The 27,935-nt window shown below is 40.2% G+C and overlaps 1 pseudogene; it reads left to right on the forward strand.

The window, feature by feature from the left end:
• LOC102470224 (60S ribosomal protein L27a pseudogene) lies at positions 1 to 27,935 on the forward strand (annotated as a pseudogene).

A 27,935-nucleotide genomic window follows, 5' to 3' on the forward strand; every position in this document is an offset into this window, starting at 1 on the left:
ATGGATGTCTCAGCTTACTCAGAGAAAGTGAGTTCACCCTTCCTCGGCTTTTTGTTCTGTTCAGGCCCTCTGTGGATTGAATGATGCGCACCCATGTTGTGAGGAAGCTCTTCTTTTCTTAGTCCACTCAGTCAAATGCTAATCTCTTCACAAAATATCTTCGCACACCTAGAAACATATCTTAATAGCTATCTGGGTATTCCTTAGTCTAGCCAAGTTGACATATAAAATGAAAATAAAACAATAGAAAATATGCATCAAAAAATATGGTTGCCTATCCCATACTCCTTTTCCTTTTTGTTTTAATACTAACACTTTTTTGGTTGAGATATGTGGAAGCAGCGAGCTCAAGGAAGTTTGATTCCTACTCCAGTCTTCAAAGATGAGACATCCTTAGCCAAGCAAATCAGTCACACTGATCCCACTTCCCTAACCAGTGACTGGTGTGGAGATGGGCATATGACCCACTTGTAATCTAAAGTGCCTGAGAGGAATTTACTAGAAACTTCTCAGAATGATTTTTCTCCATGATTTAAAAAAAAAAAAAAAAAAAGTCAAAAGGAAATACTTTTCTTTCTGTTTGAATTCAGTTGTATGAAGACATGATTCTTGAGCCATCGCAGCCATTTTGTGACCATGAGGTGAAAGTCAAAAAAAGTATAGAGAAGCTGACCCAGGACAACTCTGCTACTGAATTAACAAACCTTAGAACTATTTATTTCCAGACTTGTCTTATGTAAATAATAAATGCTCATTTTTCAGCTCTAATACTTCATTTCTTTAAGGAAAAAAGCATCCTAAGTGATAAAATATTTAGAGATGGCATCTATCTGGTTTGTATTCACTATTTCAAGGTTGCTGAAGTTATTATAAACAGGATTGTTTAATGTTATTATAAATAAAACCTCAACTTTTACGTATAATTATAAATTAGATATAACATAATTAATAACATTTGATAGACATGATTTGAGTTCATGAGAATATAAAGTTAAATCTTTACAAGGGTCTTTGCAGCTATGTCATTGTACTGTGACCTAAAGAAAAGTCTTTTCCATCTATTTACATTTTGTTACTTGACTGGCTGACCCGACTGGTTGTCCAGCCAGGGGTGACAGCTGTGTGGTGTGGTGCATAAGCCACACTCCTGGCGCTTGGCCTGAGCATGGGCATGTAAGGACCAAAGTCCCTCAACAGAATGGAAGCCAAGTGGCCCCAGTGAAAGATCCGAATGGAGAGCAAGGGCATTCATAGGATCCTTGGAGAAACGTTTCAACTTTTTAAAAAGAATTATTTACATTTATTATTATTATTATTAATCTTTCATTTGCTATAGGACATATGTGCTCACCAGAGAGTGAAAGTGAGAAAGCCAGTCGTCAAGTCCGAGCAGTGGTCCGCCATTGCGGGAGTCTAGTGCTCCAACCACCACGCCCCTGCTGGCCCCCAACATTTCAACTTTTCACTTGGAAAATTTTAAAGTGAGAAACTCACCACAATGATTTTGGATTGCCTTTTCCCAGCTAATACAGAGTTCGTCCGAGTGCCCTAGGACATAGCATATGTTTATACTCAACCTTCTTCACAGTCGTTTTTTATTATCATTGCATCTGGAATATCATGTACCCAGCCGGGTAATGTACCTGCCCTAATGTGCAACACATTTATTTTAAAATGCCATTTGTAGCTTATTTCTCCCAGGCCTGCAAAGGACCTAATGAGATAATGTGGTGAAAAGCACTTTGTAAGCTGTGAAGTGCTATAAAAATGTTGCTATTTTTATTACAACTTTAGATTTTTTTTTTAATGTTAAAGTGAACAAGGGTTTTGTGAATACCTTGTCATTGTCCCAGAGAGGATGCAGCTAAGGCATGAGAACACATACCTGCAGGTAGACCTGTGTTGATGGTTTCTTCCATTTTTATTGGCTAGAATTTTGTCCAAAAAACAGATAGAGTTCATAAATTCTACCTTCTTCTGTTTCTTAAACCAAATCAGTATGTCCTGGCACCAGGGGCAATTAAAACACAATAAACCTTTAAAACATCTGTAAAGTGGATGGAACACCGGATCCCTGTGTGCTGATCTCACTATCCCTATGTCAAGTACATGCCCTCAGACCCAGCTCAGCAGTTGTCCAGTAAATAGCATGGAACTGAGCCGAATTCGTGAAAAAGCATGTAACCCCTGGCTATTCAACATCTGCTCCGTTAACCAGCTATGTTGGCATCGCCCCGGAACTTGTTAGAAATGCCAATCTCTGACCCTATCCCAGCCCTGTCAAATCAGAATCTCCATGCTAAGACCCCAGATGTCTGGTGTTCACTTTAGTTATTCATTTATTTATTAGAGATTTTTGCTATAGGGTGCATGTGCTTGCTGGAGAGGCAGAGAGACAGAAAGCAAGAAATCACCCCCCAGGGGGATGGCCACACTGCAACCCTTTCTCCATTCCCCCTCTTGGAGTTTTAGGTATGCGTACACACACACCTGGTGTAAATTTCAAGCCTCTAGATCCGGGACTTGAACCATAGTCAACCATGGGAGAGTCCAGGGCGTTAACCACTATGCCACTTGCTGATCCCTGGTGTTCACCTAAAAGTGTGAGAGTACTAGTAGTAGATGCTGTCTGTACCATGTTCATTTCCTTTCAATCTATCCCAGAGGGTACTTGAGACAGTTCCTCTGATGGATACTCTGCCTCACGGCATGAAAACGTGCTCACTAGGCTGGTACGTACAGGCAGGCCACAGGTACTGGGAAGTTAACTCTCTCATTGGGACAGTGAGTTGGAATATGAAGAGCACAGTTTTCTTGGCTTTCAATGGAAGAATCCTGAAGTATATTCCACATAGCCTTTCGAAGGGTTCCCAGTGAGGAGCCAGAGTTGCCCACAGTGGTGACACTCCTACTACTACCTTGCCTGTCTTCTGTCTCATTTCCCCACTGCTTCCTGGAATCACATCCCAAATAAGTTGTTTCCACTTTAATCCTGCCTCAAGGGCTACTTTTGGAAGATCTCACAGTAAGACACGTTACCTCATACTCCTGTACTCACTGTTCTATTCTAGTCCCTTGTATTAGTCCATTTGTTTAAAGAACAGAAATGTTGGGGCCAATGGGTAGCATGGTGGCTAAGGTGCTGGACTCCCACATACCCGACTGCAGTTTGAGTCCCAGACCTGGCGGCTTGCTTTCTCACTCTTCCTCCGTCTGTTGCTTGCTCGCTCTCACTCTCTCTGTCTCTCTCTGGTGAGTGCAGGTGTCTTATATCAAATTAAAAACTAATAATAATAAATAAAATTAAATAAATAATTCTTTTAAAAAAATAAGAACAGAAATACATTTTCTCAGACTGGAAGCTAGAAGTTCGAGATCAAGGTGCGACATGATTGGCTCTCTTCCTGGCATGTCTTCTCACTGTCCTCACTTGGCAGAGAGAATGAAACTGATCCTCTCACTTCATCAGTCCTAGTGAGTTAGGACCCCACGTGTACGACTTCACTTAACCGTACATACCTCCCGAAGACCTTATCTTCAAATACAGTTACATTGGGGATTAGAGGCTTCAATATATGGATTTGAGGAGACACAACTCAGTCCACAGAACCTCTTATTTTAAAAGTTGGAGAATCTAAAGTCCCAAGAAATTAAATAAGTGCCCAGCAGGTCTTAAGATTATTAGACAAGGAGATCACGAAGGTACTGAATTCCGAACAGGCTAACAGGACTGGGACCTCAGGTCTCCTGACCCCAACAGGCTCATTTCCAACACACCAAACTCCTTCTTTTTTCTTTTTTTTTTTTTTTTTTGGAGAGGTGCTGTTTGTTGTTGCTGTGTTTTGTTTTTGTTTTTGTTTTGTTTTGTTTTCTATAAGGCACATGCAGTTGCCAGGAAGACAGAGGCAGAGAGACAGAAAGTGAGAAATCACCCCCCAGAGAGGATGGCCACACCACAGTCCCTTCTCCTCCTTTCTCCTCTCGGGATCTTGGGAACGCACGCACATGTGCCGGGCGTGAGTTTAAGCCACCGGGTCCAGGACTGGAACCATGGTATACAACATGGGAGTCCAGCGACATAGCCATTAGCCAACTGCTGATCTCCCAAACTCCTTCTTTTAACAATGATGTTAGGAAAGAGTAACAAGAAGGGCCAGCAGGTGGCGTGGTAGTTGAGGTACTGGACTCACGCATGGTCAACCACAGTTCAAGTCCTAGACCTGGCAGCTTGCTTTCTCACTTTCCCCTTTCTCTCTCTGACTCTCTCTAGTGGGTGAATTTACAATAAGTTAATAATAGTAATAATAATAATAATAAAATTTTTAAAGAGTAACAAGAAAACATGACAGATTATAACATTAAACTAAAAAATGTACCTCGTTCTTTTGTCTCTCAAACCCAAATCTCTTTGATTATAACTAATTCACGACAACTCACACTAATGAGAGAGAGCATTGGCATAAATAATTCAAAAACTCGCTAATAATCAGCCCAGCTGTAAGATACTCCTGCCAAAGGAAACATCCCTAGAGACCTCCCAGGCTGGGTAGGTGGTGGGCCTGACTCCCAGTGTGTACGTGATCTGCAATGTAGAAGACAGCCTGTTGCTTTCTCAAGACTCCAGATTAGGAAAGCATAGTCAGTATGAGCCCCTTTAGTGGTGGCCAAAGGGGACATCTTTAACCAAGAAGCCAATAGGGAGGCTATGGGTTTTTAAATGCTGACATGACACCACAGTCTTTGCAAGTATTCCCTCTGTTCAATAAACTTCTATCACCGTTCCATGATAATCTTGAAGAATGGCTAAATCAACATATGCATTAATTTATAGACGTGGGTTTTTGTGGTAAGAACACAAAATACACTCTCTTAGCAACTTTTAAGCATACACTATATTATTATTAACAACAGTCACCATGACATGCAATAGCTCTTTGGAACTTATTCCTCCCATCTAACGGAAATGTCGTACCCCTTGATCAACATCTCCCTTGCTCCCACTGCCGTGCTCTGTTAACCTCACCCTGCTCTCTGCTGCTGTGTGTTCAGTTTTGTAGATTCCACTTTAAGTGAGATCCTGCAGTGTTTGTCTTTCTGAACCCGGCTTGTTTCACTTACATAAAGTCCTCCAAGTTCACCCATGTTGTCACAATCTAGTTGATATCTATACAAAAAAATAAAAATAAAAAGTGAAAAACAAAAGGTTCGTATTTAGTCAAATCTACAAGGGCTTTTTCTCAGAACACCTGAATCAGAAACATCCCTAAATAAAATCTCTAACTGTATTGCTTTATTAGGTTAAGAGCTTTGGAATGATTATGGAATTCTAAAAGAATTTTGTAAATTATTCCAGGAGGCACAAGTGTGGAGCAAAGTATTCATGTATGATACAGAATCAGGAAAGAAATTTAGAGGCCGTTATTTCCATAGCTGTCATATTACTTAATTTGCATATTCCAACTCATTAGTTGCATCAGGGGAGAATATCTGACCAAAACCCCACCCACTGGGTTCTGCCTCCAGGTAGTTTAGAACAGCAATGGCAGTCAATCAAGGCTTTTTGCAGTGCGGGTCATTTGACACTATGTAGTTGGAGAAACAAGACAGGCAAGCCAACATGGAAGGGAACAATAACCCAGAGAGAAACTGAGTTACTGGTCCAGGCAACTCCAACAAAGCAGAAGCTAACCTCCTTTGTTCTTGGCAGGTTTCAAAGCCCAGGTTACAGTCTTACTGAGACATCACTGTACTGTCTGCCTGAAAGGTCAGAGACAGGTTTACATCTACCCCATAGCGCTCCCCTTTTTGATGTAAACCAGGATGGATGGTTTCTAGTAGATAATCCCAGACTAGAATGCACCCCTTCAGCAAGACCCTTATGCTCACTGATCCCCAAATGTCAGTGGCATTTTTGAGAAATGCAAGATTAGGGTACCCTTTCAGAGTCCCAACCCCTCAGCTCACCCCAACCTGAGCTCAAGGCCCGTGTACTCAATAACATCTTCTTCACCCCCTGTAGCCAGCATGCCTCAGCAACATGCAGATGAAGTCCTGGGAAGAGATCACGGGGCTGGAAATGAGGTTATAAGGCTTATGCTACACGGCAGCCTCTCTCGGACACACTGAAGTATGAAAAGTCTTTGAAATCCCCTATGTATCGTATATACTTACAGCAGAAAAGAATTTGGACTAGCCACATTTCGAGGCCTTAATTATGGTAGTTAGCTAGAAGCTACCATATCGACCAGGGTATCTCTGATGTTCTAATCTAACCTCTAATACTTCTATGTATGACAACAAATAAATGATTTAACCTGTCCAGGCTTCATAAAGTTGTTTTGAGTATTCCATAATGTATTACCTGCAAACCCTTCAATATAGTGCCTGGCACATAGAAATCCCTCAATAAATACTAAGCACTCATTTTATCACAAAAGACAAGGGGCAAACAAAAGCAAGAGGCAGGGAAAGCTCCTGCTTCCGCCGCACTCGATAAAATATATTTAGAATAAAGCAACAAATGAATAAGCATCCCATTATGACTATTAGAGTTTCCGTGTTTTGTAGTGGTTAAGAGCTGGTGTGACATTCAAATCCTGGTTCTGCCACTTACTAGTTCTGTGGCAAAGGAAAATTTATTTAACCACTTGATACTTCAGTGCCTCCTCCTGTAAAAAGGAAATAGCAATGGCATCTACCTTGTAGAATTATGGAGCATCAAAGGAGCTTGTAAACGTAAAGCACTTGAACAGGGAACAGCAGTGAGGATCGGCAGTAGCTCTCACGCTCTTCACCATCATTATTATCATCATCGTTATTGCTGTTATTCTGCCATCCCAGTAGCTAATGGCATTGTAATCACTGGATCTCGAGTGTTCAGCTTTCAATAAACACAGGCTGACTTTTAGCTGACCCCAAATCAGACAATCTGCTGTGCATATAATCATGAATTTCTCTATTAAACATGTAGAGCCACGCCAGGGCAAAATATAATAAGAACAGACTAGTTAGGAACATCCGATTCACGCACATCCAAATCCAATTCAAAATTTAAATGCTGAGAAATAGAACTAGGATGCTGGGGACTGAGTATATAAAGTGAATAACCATATTTTAGGCAGTGGCCCTCCATACTCTTCTGCCTCCCCCCCTGTTTATTCACCCATATATCATGAAGTCTGGAAGCCTGGGAACTAAATGTCACGTACTCAGTTGCCAGCAGGGTACTAACTGTGGCTTACAACAATAAGATACACTGCAGCAAGACTTAGACGGCAGAAAGAGGGTAGAATTAATGCTTCTTCCTCTGCTAGCTTTAGGAGACATGTGAGCTTCACAAATGTCTGTGTTCTTTTAAGAGGTTTTTTCCTTACGGCATGTGGGCTTGCAGGGAGAGAGAGAAGGACACAGAGATAGGCAGTGAGAGGAGGATAGACATCCCCCAGGGGGTGACCACACTGCAATCCCTTATCCTCCTGGAATGTTGGGCAAGTACACACACACACACACACACACACACACACACACACACATGCGTGCTGTGAGATTTTAAAAGCCACTGGGTCTGGGACTCAAACTGCAGTCGCCCATGTGGGAGTCCAATGATGTAACCACTACACCATCTGCTGGCCCCACAAATGGGTGTTTTTTTTTTGGGGGGGGAGAGATTTTCACTGTAGGGCGCGTGCGCTCACCAGACAGACAGAGAGAGACATAGAGACAGAAAGCGAGAAATCACCCCCCAGGGGGGATGGTCACGCCGCAATCCCTTCTCCTCCATTCTCCTCTCGGGATCTTGGGCACGTACGCACACGCGCCCGGCGTGAGTTTTTTTTTTAAGCCACCGGGTCCGGGACACAAACCGCAGTCGACCACGTGGGAGTCCAGCGACATAGCCATTATGCTAACTGCTGGTTCCACAAATGGGGTTTTTAATAACAACATCCACGTTCCCTTGAAATTCACCTTGTTAGGGTGGCAGGTTTATGAGACCCGCAGTGGTTTGGTCTTGGTTCCTAGCCGCTGGGTGGTATCAGTATCTCTTTCGCTCTCTGGGGGAACCATAGCTATGGTTGTCTCTTGAATTTTTTTTCACTCAGTCCTCTTGACAGATTTTGTCGGTACTTTATTCTCCATATGAAATTTCATTCTGTTTGAAGTACCTGGAATGATTTGTTTTCCTGACTTCTACCCTGACTAATACTTCTGTTTTTCTCTGAAAATTAACCTTAACCCCTTAATCTGACGCCTCTGAGAGACATAGGTGGTAAAATGTTAGGAGGTGACTTTAGAAATTTTAATTCATTGTATGGCCAACTCAGTGGTGCAGTGGGAGTTTTCTGCTCAAGCAATCCTGGATCATATCAAAGACCATGGATTTTTTTTTTTCAGAGGTTTTTGCTATAGGGCGCATGCACTTGCCAGGAAGACAGAGAGACAGAGAGATAGAAAGCAAGAAATCACTCCCCCAGGGAGGATGACCATGCCACAATCCCTTCTCCTCCATTCTCCTCTCAGGATCTTGAGCACGCACACGCACGCACCCGGCGTGAGTTTAAGACACCGTGTCTGGGACTTGAACTGTGGTAGACTAAATGGGAGTTCAGGGACATAGTCATTACTTTAGCTAACTGCTAAAGACATAGTCATTACTTTAGCTAACTGCTAAAGACCATGGATTTTGTTCTTGGTTGACCTGTACACGCTGGCTAGCTGGAATAGCTGGAGGAGGGACCTCCATGTAAGACCCTGTCAAAGCACTTCTCTCTCTCTTTCTCTCTCTCTTTCTCACTCATGAAAGAAAAAAACTTCTTTAAAAAAAAAAAAAAAAGAAAAAAAAAAAAAAAGAAAAAAAAAAAAAAAGAAAAAAAAAAAAAAAGAGCCAGCAGATGGTAGTCAGAGTCCTGGACTCTGACATGGCCAACTTCAGTTCAAATCCCAGATCTGGTGGCTTGCTTTCTCACTTTCACTTTCTCTATCTCTATCTGGTCAAATTAAAAAACAATTACAAATGGAATGAAATACATAAATAATTCTTTTTTAAAAAGTTAAAAATAGGGACCAGCAGTTAGCATAATGGATATGTCGCTGGACTCCCACGTAGTCGACCGCGGTTTGCGTCCCGGACCCAGTGGCTTAAACTCACGCCGGGCACGTGTGCGTGCATGCCCAAGATCCCAAGAGGAGAATGGAGAAGGGATTACGGCGTGGCCATCCCCCCTGGGGGATGATTTCTTGCTTTCTCTCTCTCTGTCTCTCTCTGTCTGTCTGGCAAGCGCACGCACCCTATAGCAAAAAAAAAAAAAAAAAAAAAAACCTCTCCAAAAAAAGAGAAAAAAAATGTTAAAAATAAAAAGAAATATAAGTTCATCGGCAATGTTTACTTTCAACAGCAGTAAAATAACAATGTAAAGCAGAAGCCACTGCCATTTCTAAATGAAAAAGTAAATGACTACATTGAGAGATCTTGGGACAAGCAGTCGGCATAATGGCTATGTTGCTGGATTCCCATGTAGTCGACTGCGGTTCAAAGTCCCAGACCCAGTGGCTTGAAACTTACGCCAGGCATGTGTGCGTGCGTGCCTAAGATCCCGAGAGGAAAATGGAGGAGACGGGATTGTGGCATGGTCACAATCACCCTTGGGAGGTCATTTCTCGCTTTCTGTCTTTCTGTCTTTCTCATGAGCACAAGCGTCTTATAACAAAAGCCTCTCAAAAAAGAAAAAAAAAAAAAAGATCTTTTCCAAGGCTCTCTTCCTGTCTCAAGAGTCAACCTAAAACCATCTAACATAAAAGTCTACGCCATTAACCATGATGTTGTATCCCACGTTGTACTGTAATTGGGAAACTCAATGATCCACTGGGGAGCTAGCCCTACACCAATACCTACCTTCAGACTCCAGCAGCACCATGGAGAGATGCCCCATCCCCTAGCTACTGTTTTAAATTCTACTGTACTTCTTTCACATTAACCATGAGTTAGCATCATTGGTGTCATTTCTGGGAGCACAGAAGCTAGTGCTGAAAGAATTTTCCAGCTCAAAATAAGGCTGAGTCTAAGGTAGATCTATTTGATCCTGGATGGAAATGAACATGCTAAGTGTGGTTTTCAAAGTCATTTTGAACAGCAAGCAGCACAGGAAGACTTTCTTTCCATCTAACTTAGCAACTCTCACCTAAAATAATTCCCAGAGTCCCATTCATTCAGGAAAATGTCCAGGGGTGGGGCCCTTTTCTAGAGAGTTAGATTGAAAAGAGACGCAGTCAAAGCCTATCTTGCTGGGCTCCTTCTGCTAATAGGACACAAAGCAGATGGATAAAGCAGCTGGGATGAGAACAGTGTTCTTTGATGCTTTGGGCTCTGGGTTTCCACAGCAACATCATACCTGGAGAAAGCAGCCTTGCGGTGAAGCCCAGCATGTCGTCTCCATAACAACAAGATCATGGCAACTTAGCTGTGACTCCTCCCCCTTCCTCCTCAGCAGTGACCATGGTAACAATGCCATATACCTGCACTTTCCACATAGACAAATGTCTACCTCTGAAGCCCTTTGATGGATGTATTCGGTCAAGTTCCCCATATATGACTTGAGATTAGTATTTGTGGACAAGTGATTTATTAAAGAAGTGCTCCTAAGGGAAACCAGGAAGGAAGGGGAGAAATAGGACAGGGAGAGAAAGGCAGGTGGCAATGTCACCCCAGGCACAGAGCTGAGGAGGACAGCTTCAGCCAAACCCCAAGGGGAAATCAGAGTATAGGTCACACCACAGTATCGTCTGTGCCCATCTGTCATCAGTTAGGGGCCACCCCGAGAGGATGTCATTCCCATGAACTTTCAGCTTTCTGCCTTTTTGCAAGAGCAGGCTCCAGGAGACAGAGGATTCCAGAGAAAGGCTGCAAGTATTAGCTCTGCAAAGCACAGCCAAACCAAGTGGTTAATAAAAATGATAATATGGTATCCAAGGGGATCTGAGGAGGGCATGACCATTATCCACTGCACTGAAGAAGATTAGAAGACAGTGGAGAGACAGGATGTAAGAGAACTAATGAAGTTGAGAATACTTTCTTTCTCTTTGCCTTTCTCTTTGGGGGCTTTATGAAAGTTTCATTACTTAGGCATAATTGAGCAAATCATTGGCCATTGGTGATGAATTCAATCTCCAGTTCCTTTCCCCTCCCCAAGGTTGGGAGTGGGATGGAAATTCCCCATGCTCCAATCGTTCCTCAGTCTTTCTGCCAACCAGCCCTCACGTTGACACTATGTGGAGGTTCCCAGCCTCCAGCCACCTTCTTTGCTTACAAAAGACACTCGTCACTCCTGAGCGTCTAAAGGGTTTTGGAACTGTGCATCAGGAAGCAGGGACAAAGACTATGTATTTTTATTATATCACAATCACACATAAGCTTTTAAAAATAGATTTATTTTGATCATTTATTTTTATTATTTCATGTATATTATATAATTTATTTATATTATTACTTTTTAATTTGCTATGTGGCATGTGCACTCACCAGAAAGAGAAAGGGGCAGGGAGAATGAGAAAGCAAGCCACCAGGTCTAGGACTCGAACCACAATCCACCACATCAAAATCCAGTTCCCCAACCACCATGCCACTTGCTGGCCCCTACGTATAAGCTAAGATAAACAGATGCAGCAAAGATAGATAGATGTTGATGATGATGGATAACAAACCAAAAAAATCGACTTCCAAGCTGAGTATTTGCAGAGCACACAATAGTTCCCCCTTATCCAAGGCTTCAGTTGCCAGTGATATGGCACAATAAGATATTTTGATACAGTAAGATATTTCACATAATTTTTGTTACACTATATTGTTATCGCTGTTCTGCTTTATTATTCATTATTATTGTCCATCTCTTCCTGTACCTAATTTATGAATTACATTTCATCATAGGTACGTATGTATAGGAAAAAACATAATATACACAGAGATCTCAAAAAGTTTGTGTGTGTCAGGTCTGTGCTCTAAGGGTTAAGGGAGGCAGATCCCACTGGCCAACCACTGTTCAAATCCCAGCCCTAGGCTGCTTGCAAACCACGCTGGGCACCTGCATGTGCATGCCTGAAATCTTGGCAGGATGGAGAAATGGGGGAGGGATTGTGAAATGATCATGCCCCACTGGGGGACTGGAGCACTTTCTCCTTCTCCCTCTCTCTTCTGCCCTCTGTCACTTTGTCTCTGGTGAGTGCATCTGCCATCTGACAAAAAAAAAAAAAAAAAAACGTTTGTGAAAAAATAGAATTATCATTATTATTTTGATGCAAACAAAATTAAAATATCTCCACAGTTTTCCATAAACATTTTGAAGATCCCTCAACTATAAGGATTTGGTATCACCCATGGTTTCAGACACCCCCTGAAGGTCTTGAACTGCTACACGCCTTAGGAGTTTCCTCCTATGTACCTGCCAAAAAAGTTTTTGCCCATGAATATTAGGACACATGCCTGTGATGTTTCTAGCAACACCATATGTAACAGCAAAAATCTTAACACCTTTTAATAAGATGATATGTTCAAATGGCAAAATATTTTATAGTAGTGAAAATGAATAAACTGCAGCTATTACAGCATGGGTGAATCTGAGTAACAAAGGTTGGGTGATAAAAGCAATTCCTAGAAGACTCATACAGTCTTTTTAAAGTTTAAGAGCAGCCAAATAAACAACGTATTGTTTTGACATACACATATATCCATGCATCCATAAGGAAGTGTGTGTTCGTGTTTGTTTTTGTGTGTCTGTTTTTCAAAGGCAAGACAATGATAAACACAATATTCAGAATAGCTATCATTTCTGAGGGAAGCAAGAGAACAGAGAAAAGCTCTTAAGCAAATGTAATCATTACTATTATTGCTCTTAAATCAGGTGATCAGTTAAAATCTAAAAAGAAAACTGTAAAGAAAGAGATGATCAAAGATAAACCAGATATGAACCAGAAGAAACCAAACATAGAAAAAAAATTTAGGTTTTTTGCCATAGGGTGTGCACCTTCACCAGAGAGAGACAGTGAGAGGAAAAGTGAGAAATTGATCCCCCCAGGGGAGATGACCATGTCAAAATCCCTTCTCCTCCATTCTCCTCCTGAGATTTTGGGCACACACGCACATGCACCCAGCATGATTTTCAAGTTACCAGGTGTGGGACTCAAACCACAGTCTGCTACATGAGAGTCCAGCAACTTAACCACTATGCCACCTGCTGGCCCCTCAAGTATAGGAATTTTAATATTAGATTTTAAAAGAATGTATAATTTATAAAACATCATATAACTTAAATGGAAGTCCTGTATATTGGTATTAGGAACTATGGACCAAGAAGATTTAGTGATCATGAACTAATATGTGCTTGATAATGTGGGCTTAAAAATATATGAGACTAGGGCCAGCAGATGGTGAAATGGTTACATTACTGGACTCCCACGCAGTCAACTGCAGTTCGAGTCCTGGACACAGTGGCTTAAACTCATGCTGGGTGCATGTGCATGCATGCCCAAGATCCTGAGAGGAGAATGGAGGAGATGAGATTGCAGGGTGGCCATCTCCCCCCAGGGGGTAATTTCTCACTTTCTATCTCTCTCTGTCTCCAAGGTGAGTACACATGCCCAATAACAAAAATCTCTCTTTAAAAAAAAATTATATATGTATATATATATATAATTCTTTTTGGAGCTTTTTAAAAAAGATTTATTTTATTTTATTTGTTATTATTATTTATATTTTAATTTTACCAAAGACAGAGAGAGAGAGAGAAAGAGAAAATGAGAAAGCAAGCCACTAGGTCTAGAACTCGAACCGAGGTGAGCCACATGGGAGTCCAGCACCTTAACCATCATGCCGCCTGCCAGCCCTTTTCACAGCTTTTAAACTCGCATTGTATCTTAGTTCATTCAGGATGCTATAACGAAATACCATAAACTGGATGGCTTATAAACAACAAACATTTATTTCTTGGGAATTCCAAGATCAAGTGCAGAGTTGGTGTCTTTCGACGTCCTGTTTCTCATAAACTGCATCTTCTCACTCTGTCCTCACACATGAAGAGCGAGGCAGCTCCCTGGGGTCCATTTTGCAAGAGGTAACCCCATTCATAAGGAGTCCACCCTCAGGACCTCAGGACCTCCCAAAGGTCCCCCATCATCTGGTATTACTATCACACTGGGCTTAGGTTCCAACATCTGAATTTGAGGGGAGAGGTTATGAATATTCAAAAGATAGCACCATTTTCAAAACCTGATAGTCCATGTAGGGAGGGGAAATAAAAGATATAAAATAGTTTATACTCAAATTAATAGTCATAGGGCTTCTTTCTTGATGTCCTGGTCAACAGAAATTGGATCCCACAGGATGACAATGGCTTAAGTTCCCTGCTGGCCAGCGAAACACTTGAGCATGCCCACAAGGGCCCAAGATCCAAGAGACCTACGGAGTGTGCTCCTTTCCTTCTCTTTTCTGTCTTACACACTCTCTCACACACGCACATGCTCTCTTCCATGAATAAAGAAAAATTTCACAACAATAATTATGCTTAAAAAACTGATAGGGGTCAATAGATGACTTGGTTGTTAAGGTATTGAACTCCCACGTGGCTGACCATAGTTCCAGTCCTGGACCTAGCAGGTTTAAAATCATGTCAGGTGGGTGTGCATGTGTGCCCAAAATCCTGAGAGGAGAACAAGAGATTGTGGTGTGGCCATCGCCTCTAAGGTGTGATTTCTCACTTTCCCTCTCTCTGTCTCACTGTTTCTCTCTGGCGAGCACAAGTGCCCTATGGCAAAACCTAAATAAATAAATAATAGATACATAAGCTTAACCTAAGACATATACATGAAGGGACTTTTTAAAAATCCATGGGAAAATAGAGTTTCTTTGCTACAAAAATATTTTGAAATCCATGCACAGTTTTTTTCATTAATCACAGCTCCATGAATATTTTGAAGACCTCACATATAGGGATGCTATCCTACACTCAGACTACATTCACAAAAGTTGCCAATGCTATATAAGGGGTCCTCAGAAAGTTCATGAAAAATGTGTATTATGAAAAAGTGCACCAATTTAAATTCTATTTTCTATGAATTTTTAAAGCCTCCTCATAGACTACCAAAGAAGCCTAAATGTAGATATAGATAGATCCTTAGATCTTGTAAATACTAGTATATTATTACACTGATTATAGAAGGTTAGTGCCTGAATTTTTTTTTTTTTTTTTGGGGGGGTTTTTGCCAAAGGGCGCAGGCCCCCCCCAGACAGACAGAAGAGAGATAGAAAGTGAGAAATCACCCCCCAGGGGGGATGGCCACGTCACAATCCCCTCTCCTCCATTCTCCTCTCGGGATGTTAGGCACGCACGCACACGCACCCAGTGTGGGTTTAAGCTACCAGCTCCAGGACTTGAACCGCGGTCAACTATGTGGGAGTCCAGCGACATAGCCATTACACTAACTGCTGGTCCCAGTGCCTGAAATTTTTTTAAATTACTAAATATAGATATAGAAATGATATAACCCATTCCAAACTGTGACTTTCAGACTTTCGCAGAGCTATCTTTTTGGTTTTTTCATTCACTTTAACATTTAGCCTTTAAAATCTAGAGGCTCTTCTAACTCTAATGAAAAGTATTTGCAGTTGAAGGAACAAATATTCCTACTTCCCTCTGAAGCTGCCTGAAAAGCACAGGATATTCCACATCATAAAACCGGCCTGACATTAATCTAACAAAGATTTGTGAGACACCCAGACTTCACAGATAGCTGTTATATCCTGGGGAAATGAGTCCTCATCTCTAAGAAACTTACAATGCTTATTGGTTGTCTTATAATGTGTTGTCCTGGTGATAATATTTAAACTGGCATATTAAAGATAAAAATACTCATTGACTTTCTTTGTTACAGCAAAAAGATCACTAGCACTTAATATGCCTAGAGAAAACAAGTAAAATGACTTTTAGATGTCTATTTTATGGAGTTTGAAAGTCTTCTTTAAATAAATTAAGAATGCCTGGGTTAAACAGAAAATCAGAAGGAAAATTATAAGTTACTTCGAACTAAATGACAAAATACTACATATTTTTTTTTAAATGTCAGAGGGTAGTTTGAGGTTCTGGGGTTTTTTTTTATAATTGATTTTATTTATTAATTCATTGATTTTTTTTTTAATTTGACCAGAGAGAGACAGAGCGTGAACGTAAGAGAGAGAGGAAGAGAGAAAGCAAGCCACCAGATTCAGGACTCGAACCCTGGCCAGCCTTGTGGGAGTGTCTGTCCAGTGCCTTAACCACCACACCACCTGCTGGCCCCTAAAATACTACATATGCAAATCATGAGACTCATATAAATAGACTTAGAGGGAAAGTTCTACCTTTGAATATACTGAAGAAAGATTAAAAACAAATGAACCATTTCTCCTCCTCTTCTTCCTTTCCTCCCTGAACAGTTCAGCTCTCACTTTATTAAATGAGCCCAAGAAAAGGCATCCCCAGTGCAGGAGTAGGGGCAGGTGATCCCTGGTGACCTGGAAAAGAGAGTTACTGTCTAAGGAAGGTAAGAAGGGCAATCGCCAGGGACGTGGCCCAGCTTAGCCAAGCAGGGGGACAAATAAAAGATATAAAATGTTTAACCTCCAATTAACAGTCATATGGCCTGTTCCTTGGTTCAGTGGTGATGTGCTGCTCGGCAGAAACCAGATCCCACATGATGACCCTGGTTCAAATCCCCAGCCTGGCCAGCTACAAACACCTGCACATGCCCATAAAGCCTCAAGATCCCGCAGGCTATCCAGTCTACTGAACGATTGGGCGCATTCTGAGTATCGAAATGAAAAGGAGAATTGGCCTTACAGCATAGTAGTTAACCACAGCATAGAGGATGCCAGATCCTGCATGGCCAACGGGGGTTCAACAAAGATTTGGGCAGGATGGGGAATCAGAGGGACACTGTGGTATCACCAGGCCCCATTAGGGATATGCGTGCTTGCTCTGTTACATGCACAGGTACATACAGCTTCTGGCAAAAATGAGTACATACATACATATCAATAGAGACAAATTATGATCCATTAAATCAAATAAGCAACACGAGAATACACACTGATAGAAACAAAAAATAAACCATATATATGATGAGAAAGGGACGATTTACATTATTTCAAAGTACTTCCGAAAAACATGCTTATCAAATACAATGAGAAAAAGAATGACATGCCAGTGAAGACTGGCCAGCACCACCTTACTCAAGCAGCTCAAGTTTATACCTTTAGCAATGAGATGACTAACACACTCGGGCCACCAGGTAGGACAAATGAGAACACAACACCACCTCTGTGCTGTGCCTGCCAAGGAGGCAGAACTTGAACCTACTCATGAAGAGACATCAGACAAACCCAAACAGAAGGACATTCTGTAAAATAACTGGTGTGTCATTTTCAAAGTACCAAGGATGTAAAAGTCAAGGAAAACTGGGGCCAGCAGGTGGTGGACTCCCATATTGCCCACTGCGGCTCTAACCTGGCAGCTTTGAAAATGGCACTGGGCACCATGTGCATGAATCCCCCCAAAATCCCAAGAGGACAATGGGGAAGAAGAGGTTACACTGTGGCCACCTCTCTTGGGGGGAGGGGGGGTAATTTCTCACTTTCCCTCTTGCTGTCTTTCTCTGTCTCTCCCAGCCTAGTACAAACACCCTATGGCAAATTTTTAAAAAATACTTTTTAGAAAAGGATATTATTGGGACCATTTGTAAAATCTGAATGAAATCTGTGAATAATAGTAATATTATTTCCAATGAATTACATGGTTATCTTCATTAATTTGATGGTCGTATTGCGGTTATATAGAATATTCTTACTTATTGGAAATATATAATACTATATTTTTCCTCTGAATTTCTGTCAGAAATAGTTATTAACTTCATATTTTTTTTCTCAGTCTGACAGATATTAAGTGGCATCTCACTGTTGCTTCACCTGAATTTCCTGACTACTAATGAGTTCCACCCTTATATAACCACTGCAATTTTGGGGAAAAAATATACACATACACATACAATTTCTAGGTTTTGGGTCCTGCTTATAATGTTTTCTATCCTAGATTGCAAATTATCTTCCTACAATTATCTTGCAGAATTTTGTAAAGAAGTATTTAATTTATTATTATTTTAAAATTTGCTATAGGGCATGTACACTCACCAGAGACAGATAGAGAAAGAAAAAGTGAGGAAACAAGCCACCTAGTCCAGGACTTGAACCACAGTCAGCTGTGTGGGAGTCTAGTGCCTCAACCACCATGACACCTGCTGGTTCCATCCCACAGAATTTTATTGTGGTTTTATTTATTTATTTATGCTATTAAACTACCTGGAAATTATATTTGTAAAACAGTCAAATTTATTTTCATCTAGATTTAGTATTTGTTAAATAAGTATAATTTATCTCAGTATATTAAAATACCATTTCCTACATTTTGAATTTTCTTATGTGTTGACATCTGGTTTTATATTTCCTATTTTGATACATCTGTCTGTTTATTCCTAGGCCACTGCATAATTGATTGATTTGAATGGCTTTAAAGTATGTTCTAATATACGGTAAGAAAGTCCCTCTGTTAATTTATGTTTTAATTTTTTTTTTTTTTTGGCTATGATAAGCCTTCTGTATTTATTGATTCCTAAACCTTAAGATAATGTTACCCAGTCCCAAAGAGATTTTTAATGCCCTATTGGTATTATAATACAAATCTCATCAAATATACATTAATGCAGAGGAAACTGACATTACTATATTGTCATTTAAAAACATTACCTTACTATTTGTTCAGTTCTTATTTATGTCATAATAAAGTTTAACAATTTTCTTCATATAATTCTTGTGTTTTTCTTTTAAAACTTATTCTTAAGCACTTTATGGTTTTTGTCACTTACATAAATGCTATTTTTTGTTCCTCTTATTCTGTGCTTATAATTAAAAGAAAGAAAATGACCAATTCTTTTATGTAAATCTTGTATCATCACCTAACCACATTCTCCCATTAATTCTTGTGTTTTTTTTAATCACTGTTATCTTGGGTTTTTCAAAATATAAAATTGTATCAGCAAAAAGCAACAATTTTATCACTTTCTTTTAAATGTTTACATGAACTATTGTATTTTATAAACTCATTACATTGCTAGGACCTTTTGGTGAGGGCTAAACAACCAATAGTAATAGTGGATAGCCTTATTAGTTTCTAGTTTTGATAGAAATCGTTTTTATGATTTGATTTTAGGATAATATTTGATGTTGGGTGTTGTACATAGTCTTTATATTACATCTTTGTCAAATTTAATTCTGTAATGAAACTAGAAACAACCAGCCACACTGGTAATTAGTGTGTAAACAAAGATGTGGGATTACAGGAAGAGTCAATGGTCAGGTCAAGCTACATGCACACCCTCCACCTTCAGTCTGGACAGTGTACACTTTTCTACTGTTTTAGACAAACAACTGAGGTTTCAAAACAAATCCTATCACAAGAATCAGGGGAACGTGGGGCGCCAAGGCTGCGTCTGGCCTGGGGACGTCGCGGGCCCTTCCGGGCTCTGCGTGTCCCCCCAGGGCCCTGCTAAGCGCCGTCGATGCGCGGCCTCTAGGCCAGCCTTCCTGAAACTGTATTCCATGGAGACTCACCTACAGTTGCGGAACTGCACGAGACCCACACTTGATCCAACCTTGAATGGAATCTATTTTCCCTATTGTTAAAAACTTTGGACTCGTGACCCCTCTCCCTCTACTCGCAGGTATCGCATTTTCAATGACCCCTCTGGAGGATAGCTGTCTATAGCAGAGATAGAGTAATTGGGAGAGGGGGAAAGGGCTGAGGGTCAAACATAGGATAAAAAACATATTTATATGTATGAAAGTAGAAATGGAACAGTATTGGTGACGACATGCTTGATTAAGACACTATGTAGTTTATCCTAGATGGGAAACTACACTTGGTGTGTTGTGATGATACTCAGGGAATGAGTGTTAGGCAATATAATTTAATATAAAAAAAGTAATAAGCAGGAGGAAAAAAAAATGCACATTTGATGACTGAAGAGAGTTGTATGGACACAACTGGGGTCTACTTTATAATATGTTCATTCTACTCCCTGGGGTTTATGCCTAGGATCAGATTTGGATACATGTGTAAGGATATGTCAGCTGTGCTAGCTAGTGGATATACTTAGACTAATTGAGTTCATTGGTAGAACAATTGAATGGGGGGGGCGGAAGGCATTGAGGGCAATCATGAATGTCAGGGACAATGGAGGAGGAAGATGGGACATGGCAGAGGGTGGGGATGGGGAATCTAGGATGGCAAAACAAAAGGCAAGGTATGCAGGACACAAAAATTGGGAAATCATTTGCTGAGAACATATATGTTGATGTGCTTGATTGAGCCAATGCACAGTGTATTTTGGATGGAAAATTCATATGTGTGTTGTGGATGAGAAAATAAATTTATAATAAAAAACAAAGTATTAAAAAAAAAAGAGAAGAGGATAAAGACAGCAGTGAACAATAGAGAGGCAGGATGTTAATGAGAAATAGATATGGTTTATTACCTGTTGATGATGACATGTATAGTATTCTCAACTGAACAGGTCTGGGAAGTATTTCATGATGGGTGAAGTCTTTTTAATAAGCAAAATGAGAAATAGTGATTGATTGTTTAAAAAAATTATAATAATAATTATTGGGAAAAGCATGGAAAAGATATTGAATGATAAAGCGGGGAGATTGATATCTCTGTATTGACTGACATGCATGGCATTCCCTTTTGAAAAAGCAATGGAAGTCAATGTAAAGTTATATGTAATCTAGTGTAATAGAAAGAAGATTATGATGATAATAAAATAAAAAAAAAAAAAGAATCAGGGGAATGTCATGAGCATTTTGTAACATAAAGTAGACTGGTGGTTAACTGAAAATAAAAAAGAGAACCAGTCTTACTAACTAGTTGGTTGGCTAGTTTTCTGCAGTCACCTGACTAGCAAATTGAGAATACTTATATTTTATCATAAAGATAAGTGTCTTAGTCCATGTGAGCTGCTATAACAAAATACCATAAACTGGGTGGCTTATAAAACACAGAAGTTTGTTGCTGACAGTTATGGAAACTGGGAAGTCCAAGATCAAGGTGTGGGCAGATTGGGTGTCTGGTGAGTGCTCACTTCCTGGTTCACAAATGGCCATGTTTTTGCTGTGTTCTAACATGGAGGAAGGGATGAGAGCTTTTTCTGGGGTCTCTTATCAGAGCACTAATTTCGTTCATCCTCATGGTCTAATCACCTCCCAAAGGCCCCACCTCCTACTACCACAATCTTGAGGGTTAGGATTTCAACAAACGAATTTGAGGAAGATATAAACCTTCAGCCCATTACAAGAAGAAAATCTAATTTTTAAAATAAATAGACAAACAATGATTGTCAGGTAAAATAAACTACCACAAAGAATGTCCTTCTCTTTCTCTTTTATTTATAGTTTAATTGGATGTTAACTTTTATCAAATATTCTTCTATATCTACAACATCAGCAAAAAGCAACAATTTTATCTCTTTCTTTTAAGTGTCTACATGAACTATTGTATTTGTTTATTTGTTTGTTTGTTTGTTTTGGAGAGGTTTTTGCTACAGGGTCCATATACTCACCACAGAGACAGAGAGAGAGAGAGAGACAGAAAGTGAGAAATCATCCCCCGGGGGGATGGCCACGCCACAATCCCTTCTCCTCTGTTCTCCTTTTGGGATCTTGGGCACGCACGCACACGCACCCAGTGTGAGTTTAAGCCACCAGGGTCCAGGACTCAAACCATAGTTGACTACATGGGAGTCCAGCGACATAGCCATTATGCTAAATGCTGGTCCCTGAACTATTGTATTTTATAAACTCATTACATTGCTAGTTTTAGCTTAATGATCATATCATTTGCTTATTTAATAAGGTGTGTTGCTGGATTTTTTTTCTATTGATTCATCTTTTCATTTATAAAATAAAAATACTTGATTAAAATGTAATATTTTGACTCATTACTAGATTATTTTTGCTAATACTTGATAATCTTGCATCTCATTAAAAAGTGAGATTTGTCTATATTTCTCTACCTTCTTAAGGTTTCAGAATTAAAATAGTGATCTCAAAATCATTTAGACAGAATTTTTTTCATGACCTGAATTTATTGAAAATAAATTATTCATTTTTTTAATGATTAGATAATTGCTATGAATCCATCTGTTCCTGGAGTTTTCTTTTTGTTAAAAAGATCTTTAATCACTTTCCATTTCATCAATAATAGTTTTCCATTTCTTTTTATACTTTTTATTATTTATATTTTTCTGAGAAATAAAATTTTGCCTCCAGTTTTTCAAATTTATTACAATTAAATTTCATGTAGTACCTCTTAGGACTCTTACTTTTTCCAACATTTGTGTTCCTGTCCATTCTTATTTCTAACATTATATATACTTTCTCTGCTTTCTCCTTAGGACTCAACCAAAGGATTTATTGATCATTTAAAGAAGAAATTTTTTAAATTATTTATTATTTCTAACTCTACTAATTATACATTTTTTCTTTATTAATTTTTCCTGCTCGTAGCTATTTTTCTCATTTCTTAGGATGAAATGAAGTTTTTTATTATAATCTGTTTTCTTTAATAATCAAAATATTTAAAACTATAATCTTTTCTTTTGCAGTGGCCATTGATTTTTGTGTGAAGCAGTTTCTTTTTTATTGCATCCTATAAAGCTTATGACTTCTGTTTTGACTTTTCATCTACAGATTATCTAGGCGTGTAGTTGTTATAATGTTGTACTGAAGAAAGTTTAGGTCAGCATTTTCTGTTTTCATTGGATTTAAATCCTATAATAGAATGTTACCTGTAAAATCTCTATTCTTTCAAATTTTAAGTTTTCTTTGAGGTCAAACACATCATCAGTTTTGATAAATTATTCAACTACAATAAAAAAATGAATATCCTCATCACTGACTAAAACGTCATTATGCAGTATATGACTGTAAGAGCAAAAAAAACTGTTAGAAGAAACTGGTAATTTGCTATGGAAATTTTACACATACATGGGAATTCTCCAACTATATAACTGGTTTCCCCCCCAAAATAGAAATCACCTACCTCCCTCCCCTCTTTCCTTCCTTCCTTCAGTTTTGCAGAATCCCCAAAGCTTCAGTATAGCATTCCTCATACCGTGGAAAATCAGTAAATGCCTACTGAACAAGTTAGCGAATGGACGAGTGCTAATGGTTTATGGGATGGAAGTGAGCTGAGAGATGGGTAGTGGGTACCAAGGAAAAGTTGGTGCTTCTTTCTACAAAGCCAAGATTCTTTCCATGGAGGTAGCCCAAGGATCCATCCCAAGGCCAGAGTGAAAACCTAAAATCTCATAGTGTAAAATCTTCTCTGATAAGAACAGATGTGTGTCCACAAATACACTCAGGAATAAAGAGGGGGGAAAATCTGTATCGAGTCCTCTAACTGCAGTTACTGCATACTTTCAAGACAAAGAGACAGTCATTAAACACCAGAGCAGAAACACTTAAAATGACCAGGTGAGAGGCACAATCGTGTCTTCTATCCCTGACTCCGTGGCAAAAGGAAAACCGTTGCCAGGGTCAGCTGTAAAAGTAAACGAGACTGAACAGCAGCCTGAGGGAACCTGCCTGTTTGGACAGTGAGGAAACATTCCAAGAACATCTAACAAATGATGCTAAGTGTCTGAAGAAAGCAGGCTGATGGGGACAGGCTGCCCGAGCTCTGGCTGCTTCAGCATGTAAGCAAAGCTTTCCGTTGGGAATGTCAGTAGTGCTCTCATCTCTCCGGTGAGCAGCAAGCAGCGATGTTCAAAAAGCAAAATCATGTTCTCAAGTTAAAATCAAGGGTATGAGACTGAGCCATGGTGGCGCACACTGCTACAACGCTATCCTCTGCACACTGGGATCACCTGGGAGACCCAGGTTCCATTACCAGTCCAACCTAAAATGATGTATGCCCCCTGTAGCTCCATAGCTCAGGAAAACTGAGGCACGAAGATCGTATACTCAAGGCTGGCCTGGACAGTATAGGGAGGTCCTGTCGAAAAAAAACAGGAATAGTCCTAGTGTTAGAAGTCCTAGCCGGGAGGCTGAAGCAGGAAGATCATGACAGGAAGGCTACTTAAAAAAAAAAAAAGATATTGAATGATAAATAGAATAAAATAATAGGAAGAGAGAAAAGATAAGGTAATCACTTTTCCTTTCATCCTTTTATTCTTTTTTTAAAGAATTATTTTGGGACCAGCAGTTAGCATAATGGCTATGTCACTGAACTCCCACATAGTTGACCACGGTTTGAGTCCCACACCTGGTGACTTAAACTCACGCAGGGTGCATGTGCGTGCGTGCCCAGGATTCAGAGAAGAGAATGGAGGAGAAGGGATTGCGGCATAGCCATCTCCCCTTGGGGAGTGATTTCCCACTTTCTGTCTCTGTCTTTCTAGCAAGTGCACACACCCTATAGCAAAAACCTCTCCAAAAAAAAAAAAATTTTATTTAACTTTATCTATTTTATTTATTTATTTAAATTTGACCAGAGAGGGATACAGTGAGAGTGAGAGTGAGAGAGAGAGAGAGAGCACGAGAAAGCAAGACACCAAGTCTGGAACTCAAACCATGGTCAGCCATATGGGAGTCCAGCATCCTTAACCACCCCACCACTTGCCAGCCCCATCTTTCATCTTTTTATTAATTATGAAGAGTTCCAAGCTCTTTGGGACCAGCAGCTAGCGTAATGGCTATGTCATGGACTCCCATGTAGTCAACCACGGTTCGAGTCCCGGACCCGGTGGCTTAAACTCATGCCAGGCGCGTGTGTGTGCGTGCCCAAGATCCCGAGAGGAGAATGCACCCGGCGTGAGTTTTAAGCCACTGGGTCCGGGACGCGAACCGCGGTCAACTACATGGGAGTTCAGCGACAGCCATTACGCTAACTGCTGGTCCCAGAATTTGTTAATTCTTGTAACATTCCTGTGAGGTAGGTGCTTTAAGCCTCTGTTTTACCTATAAGAAAACTAAGGCATAAAGAAATTACATGGCTTGCCCTGGGTCACATAGCAAAGCCATGATTCCAAATACCCAGATGGCTCTGGAGGCCAGGCTATTATTAGCCAATGCTAGCCCAACTCCCACAGTTAAGACCAGCTAGTACCCACCCACAATCATAGTTTTTACAATAATACATTGGCAGTGTTTATTGTGAAAAATATAAAATACATGATGTCAAAAGAAAAACTTTAGACAAGTTTAATTGATCAGAATTTAATCGATCAGGCCAGCAGGTAGTGTGGTGGTTAAGGCATTCGATTCCCGCATGGCTGACAACAGTTCAAGTCCCAGACCTGGAGGCTTGAAAATCAAAACAACTGAATGATAAGTAAATTTAAAAAAAAAAAAAAGAAGAAAATATTTTAATTGAACAAAAATTATTTGCAGGGCCCAGTAGGGGGCACAGTGGTTAAAAGCACTGGACTCTCACATGGGTAACAGCGATTCAGGTCCTGGACCTGGTAGATTCCTGATAGCAAATTTTAAAAAATAATAACAACAAAATAACTCTTAAAAAAAAAAAAAAAAAAAAGAATGATTTGCAAATCAAGTAGCCCCCAGAACTGTTTCTGAGAACTCCAGGGCTGCCATATGGTTGGGTAACATTTATGTGCAGAAAAAGAAGTTACTTTCAGAAAAAGGAAGTGAGGTAGAGAAACAGCTGGGCTGGCTACAGCATGGCATTTGCCTTATTTGAATATAGTTTGAATAGCAGGCCATCTGTGATTGACGAACACACGGGCTGCTGCGATTGGCCGTGACTCAGCTATCTGATACAGAAGCAGACTCCTAAATTCGGTTTCCAGTTTATTCGTGTTCTAAGTTAAGTTGCCATTCATACATTAAAAACTCAAGTATAAAAAGTATGAAATTAAATTTGGTTCAACAATAGGAAAGTAGATAAAAATAGTTTAATGAACTGTCCTTGTACCCATTTACACTCAATTGCAAAAATGATCAGATCACAAAAAAAATCTTGTTTTATCTAGAACCCCACCCTCCCAATAATGGATTATTTTTAAGCAAAGTCCAGGTACCATATGATTCCATTTGCAAATATTTTTTGAGGGCAATGCTAGCAGATTTCTTTTCATTGCCAGAGGGAATGTGGGCTCACCAGAAAGAAACAGAGAAGAAAGCACCTCCCAGTCTGGTGTGATCATGCCACAATCCTCTCTCCTCGATTTCTCTATCCTGTGTGCACGTGTGTGCATGCCCCATAGGATATGGGGCATGCACACACATGTGTTCTACGTGTTTTAAAACCCACCGAGACTGGGATTCACACTGGTTGACCATCTGAAATTCAGCTGCCTTTACCACCATCCCAGAGGCTGGCCCCAACTTTTTTCAAATAAGAGTTTGATTGAGATATAACTCAGATGCCATAAAATTACCCACTTTAATTATACAATTACATTTGCATAATTATATATTTATAATTTGCATCTTTATAAAAAGTTTTGTATATTTATGAACAAATTTGTATATTTACCAAAAAAATATATCACCACAAATTTAGAATATTTTTATCACCCTAAGAACAAACCCATAACCATTCATAGTCACTCCCCCTCTCCTCCTAGTCCCTGGCAATCACCACTCTACTTTCTGTCTCTATTCTGCCTATTCTGAGCATTTCATGTAAATAGAATTACACAATAAGGACCAGCAGATGGCATAATGGTTACATCGCTGGACTCCCACATAGTCAATTGTGGTTCGAGTCCTAGACACCTAAGAACAAACCCATAACCATTCATAGTCACTCCCCCTCTCCTCCTAGTCCCTGGCAATCACCACTCTACTTTCTGTCTCTATTCTGCCTATTCTGAGCATTTCATGTAAATAGAATTACACAATAAGGACCAGCAGATGGCATAATGGTTACATCGCTGGACTCCCACATAGTCAATTGTGGTTCGAGTCCTGGACACTGGCTTAAAACTCACACTGGGCATGTGCGTGTATGCCCAAGATCCTGAAAAGAGAATGAAGAAGGGACTGCAGCATAGCCATCCCCCCTGGGGGGTGGTTTCTCACTTTCTGTCTCTGTCTCTCTGGCAAGTACATGTACTCTATAGCAAAAATCACTCTTTAAAAAAAAAAAAAAAAACAGAATTATACAATAATATGTGGTTCTTTGTTACTAGCTTTTTGCATCAGCATGTTTCCAGGGTTTATCCACACTGTAGCATGTATCAATACTCCTTTCTGGCTGAATAATATTCCATTGTATGGATATTTCACCTTTTTTATCCACTCATCGGTAGGTGGATAATTAAGATACTTCGACTTTTTAAGTGTTTAAATGTTGCTATAGCTCTTTCGTCTTAGTCCGCTGACATGCCCATCCAGACTGAGGAAGACCCGGAAACTTCGAGGCCACATGAGCCACAGCCGCATCAGCAAGCATCTGGAGGCCGGGTAATGCTGGTGGCATGCATCACCACAGGATCAACTTCGACAAATGTCACCCAGGTTACTTTGGGAAAGTTGGTATGAGGCATTACCACTTAAAGAGGAACCAGAGCTTCTGCCCAGCTGTCAACCTTGATAAATTGTGGACCTTGGTCAGTGAGCAGACACGGATAGATGCCGCCAAAAACAAGACTGGAGTAGCTCCCATCATTGATGTAGTGCGGTTGGGCTACCACAAAGTTCTGGGGAAAGGAAAGCTCCCGAAGCAGCCTGTCATCATGAAGGCCAAAAAGCAGCCTGTCATCGTGAAGGCAAATTCTTCAGCAGGGGAGCTGAGGAGAAGATTAAGGATGTGCGGGGTGCTTGTGTCCTGGTGGCTTGA

The sequence above is a fragment of the Tupaia chinensis genome, unplaced genomic scaffold (assembly GCF_000334495.1).
Source record: "Tupaia chinensis unplaced genomic scaffold, TupChi_1.0 Scaffold000086_1, whole genome shotgun sequence".
In the NCBI taxonomy this organism is placed as follows: Eukaryota; Metazoa; Chordata; class Mammalia; order Scandentia; family Tupaiidae; genus Tupaia; species Tupaia belangeri.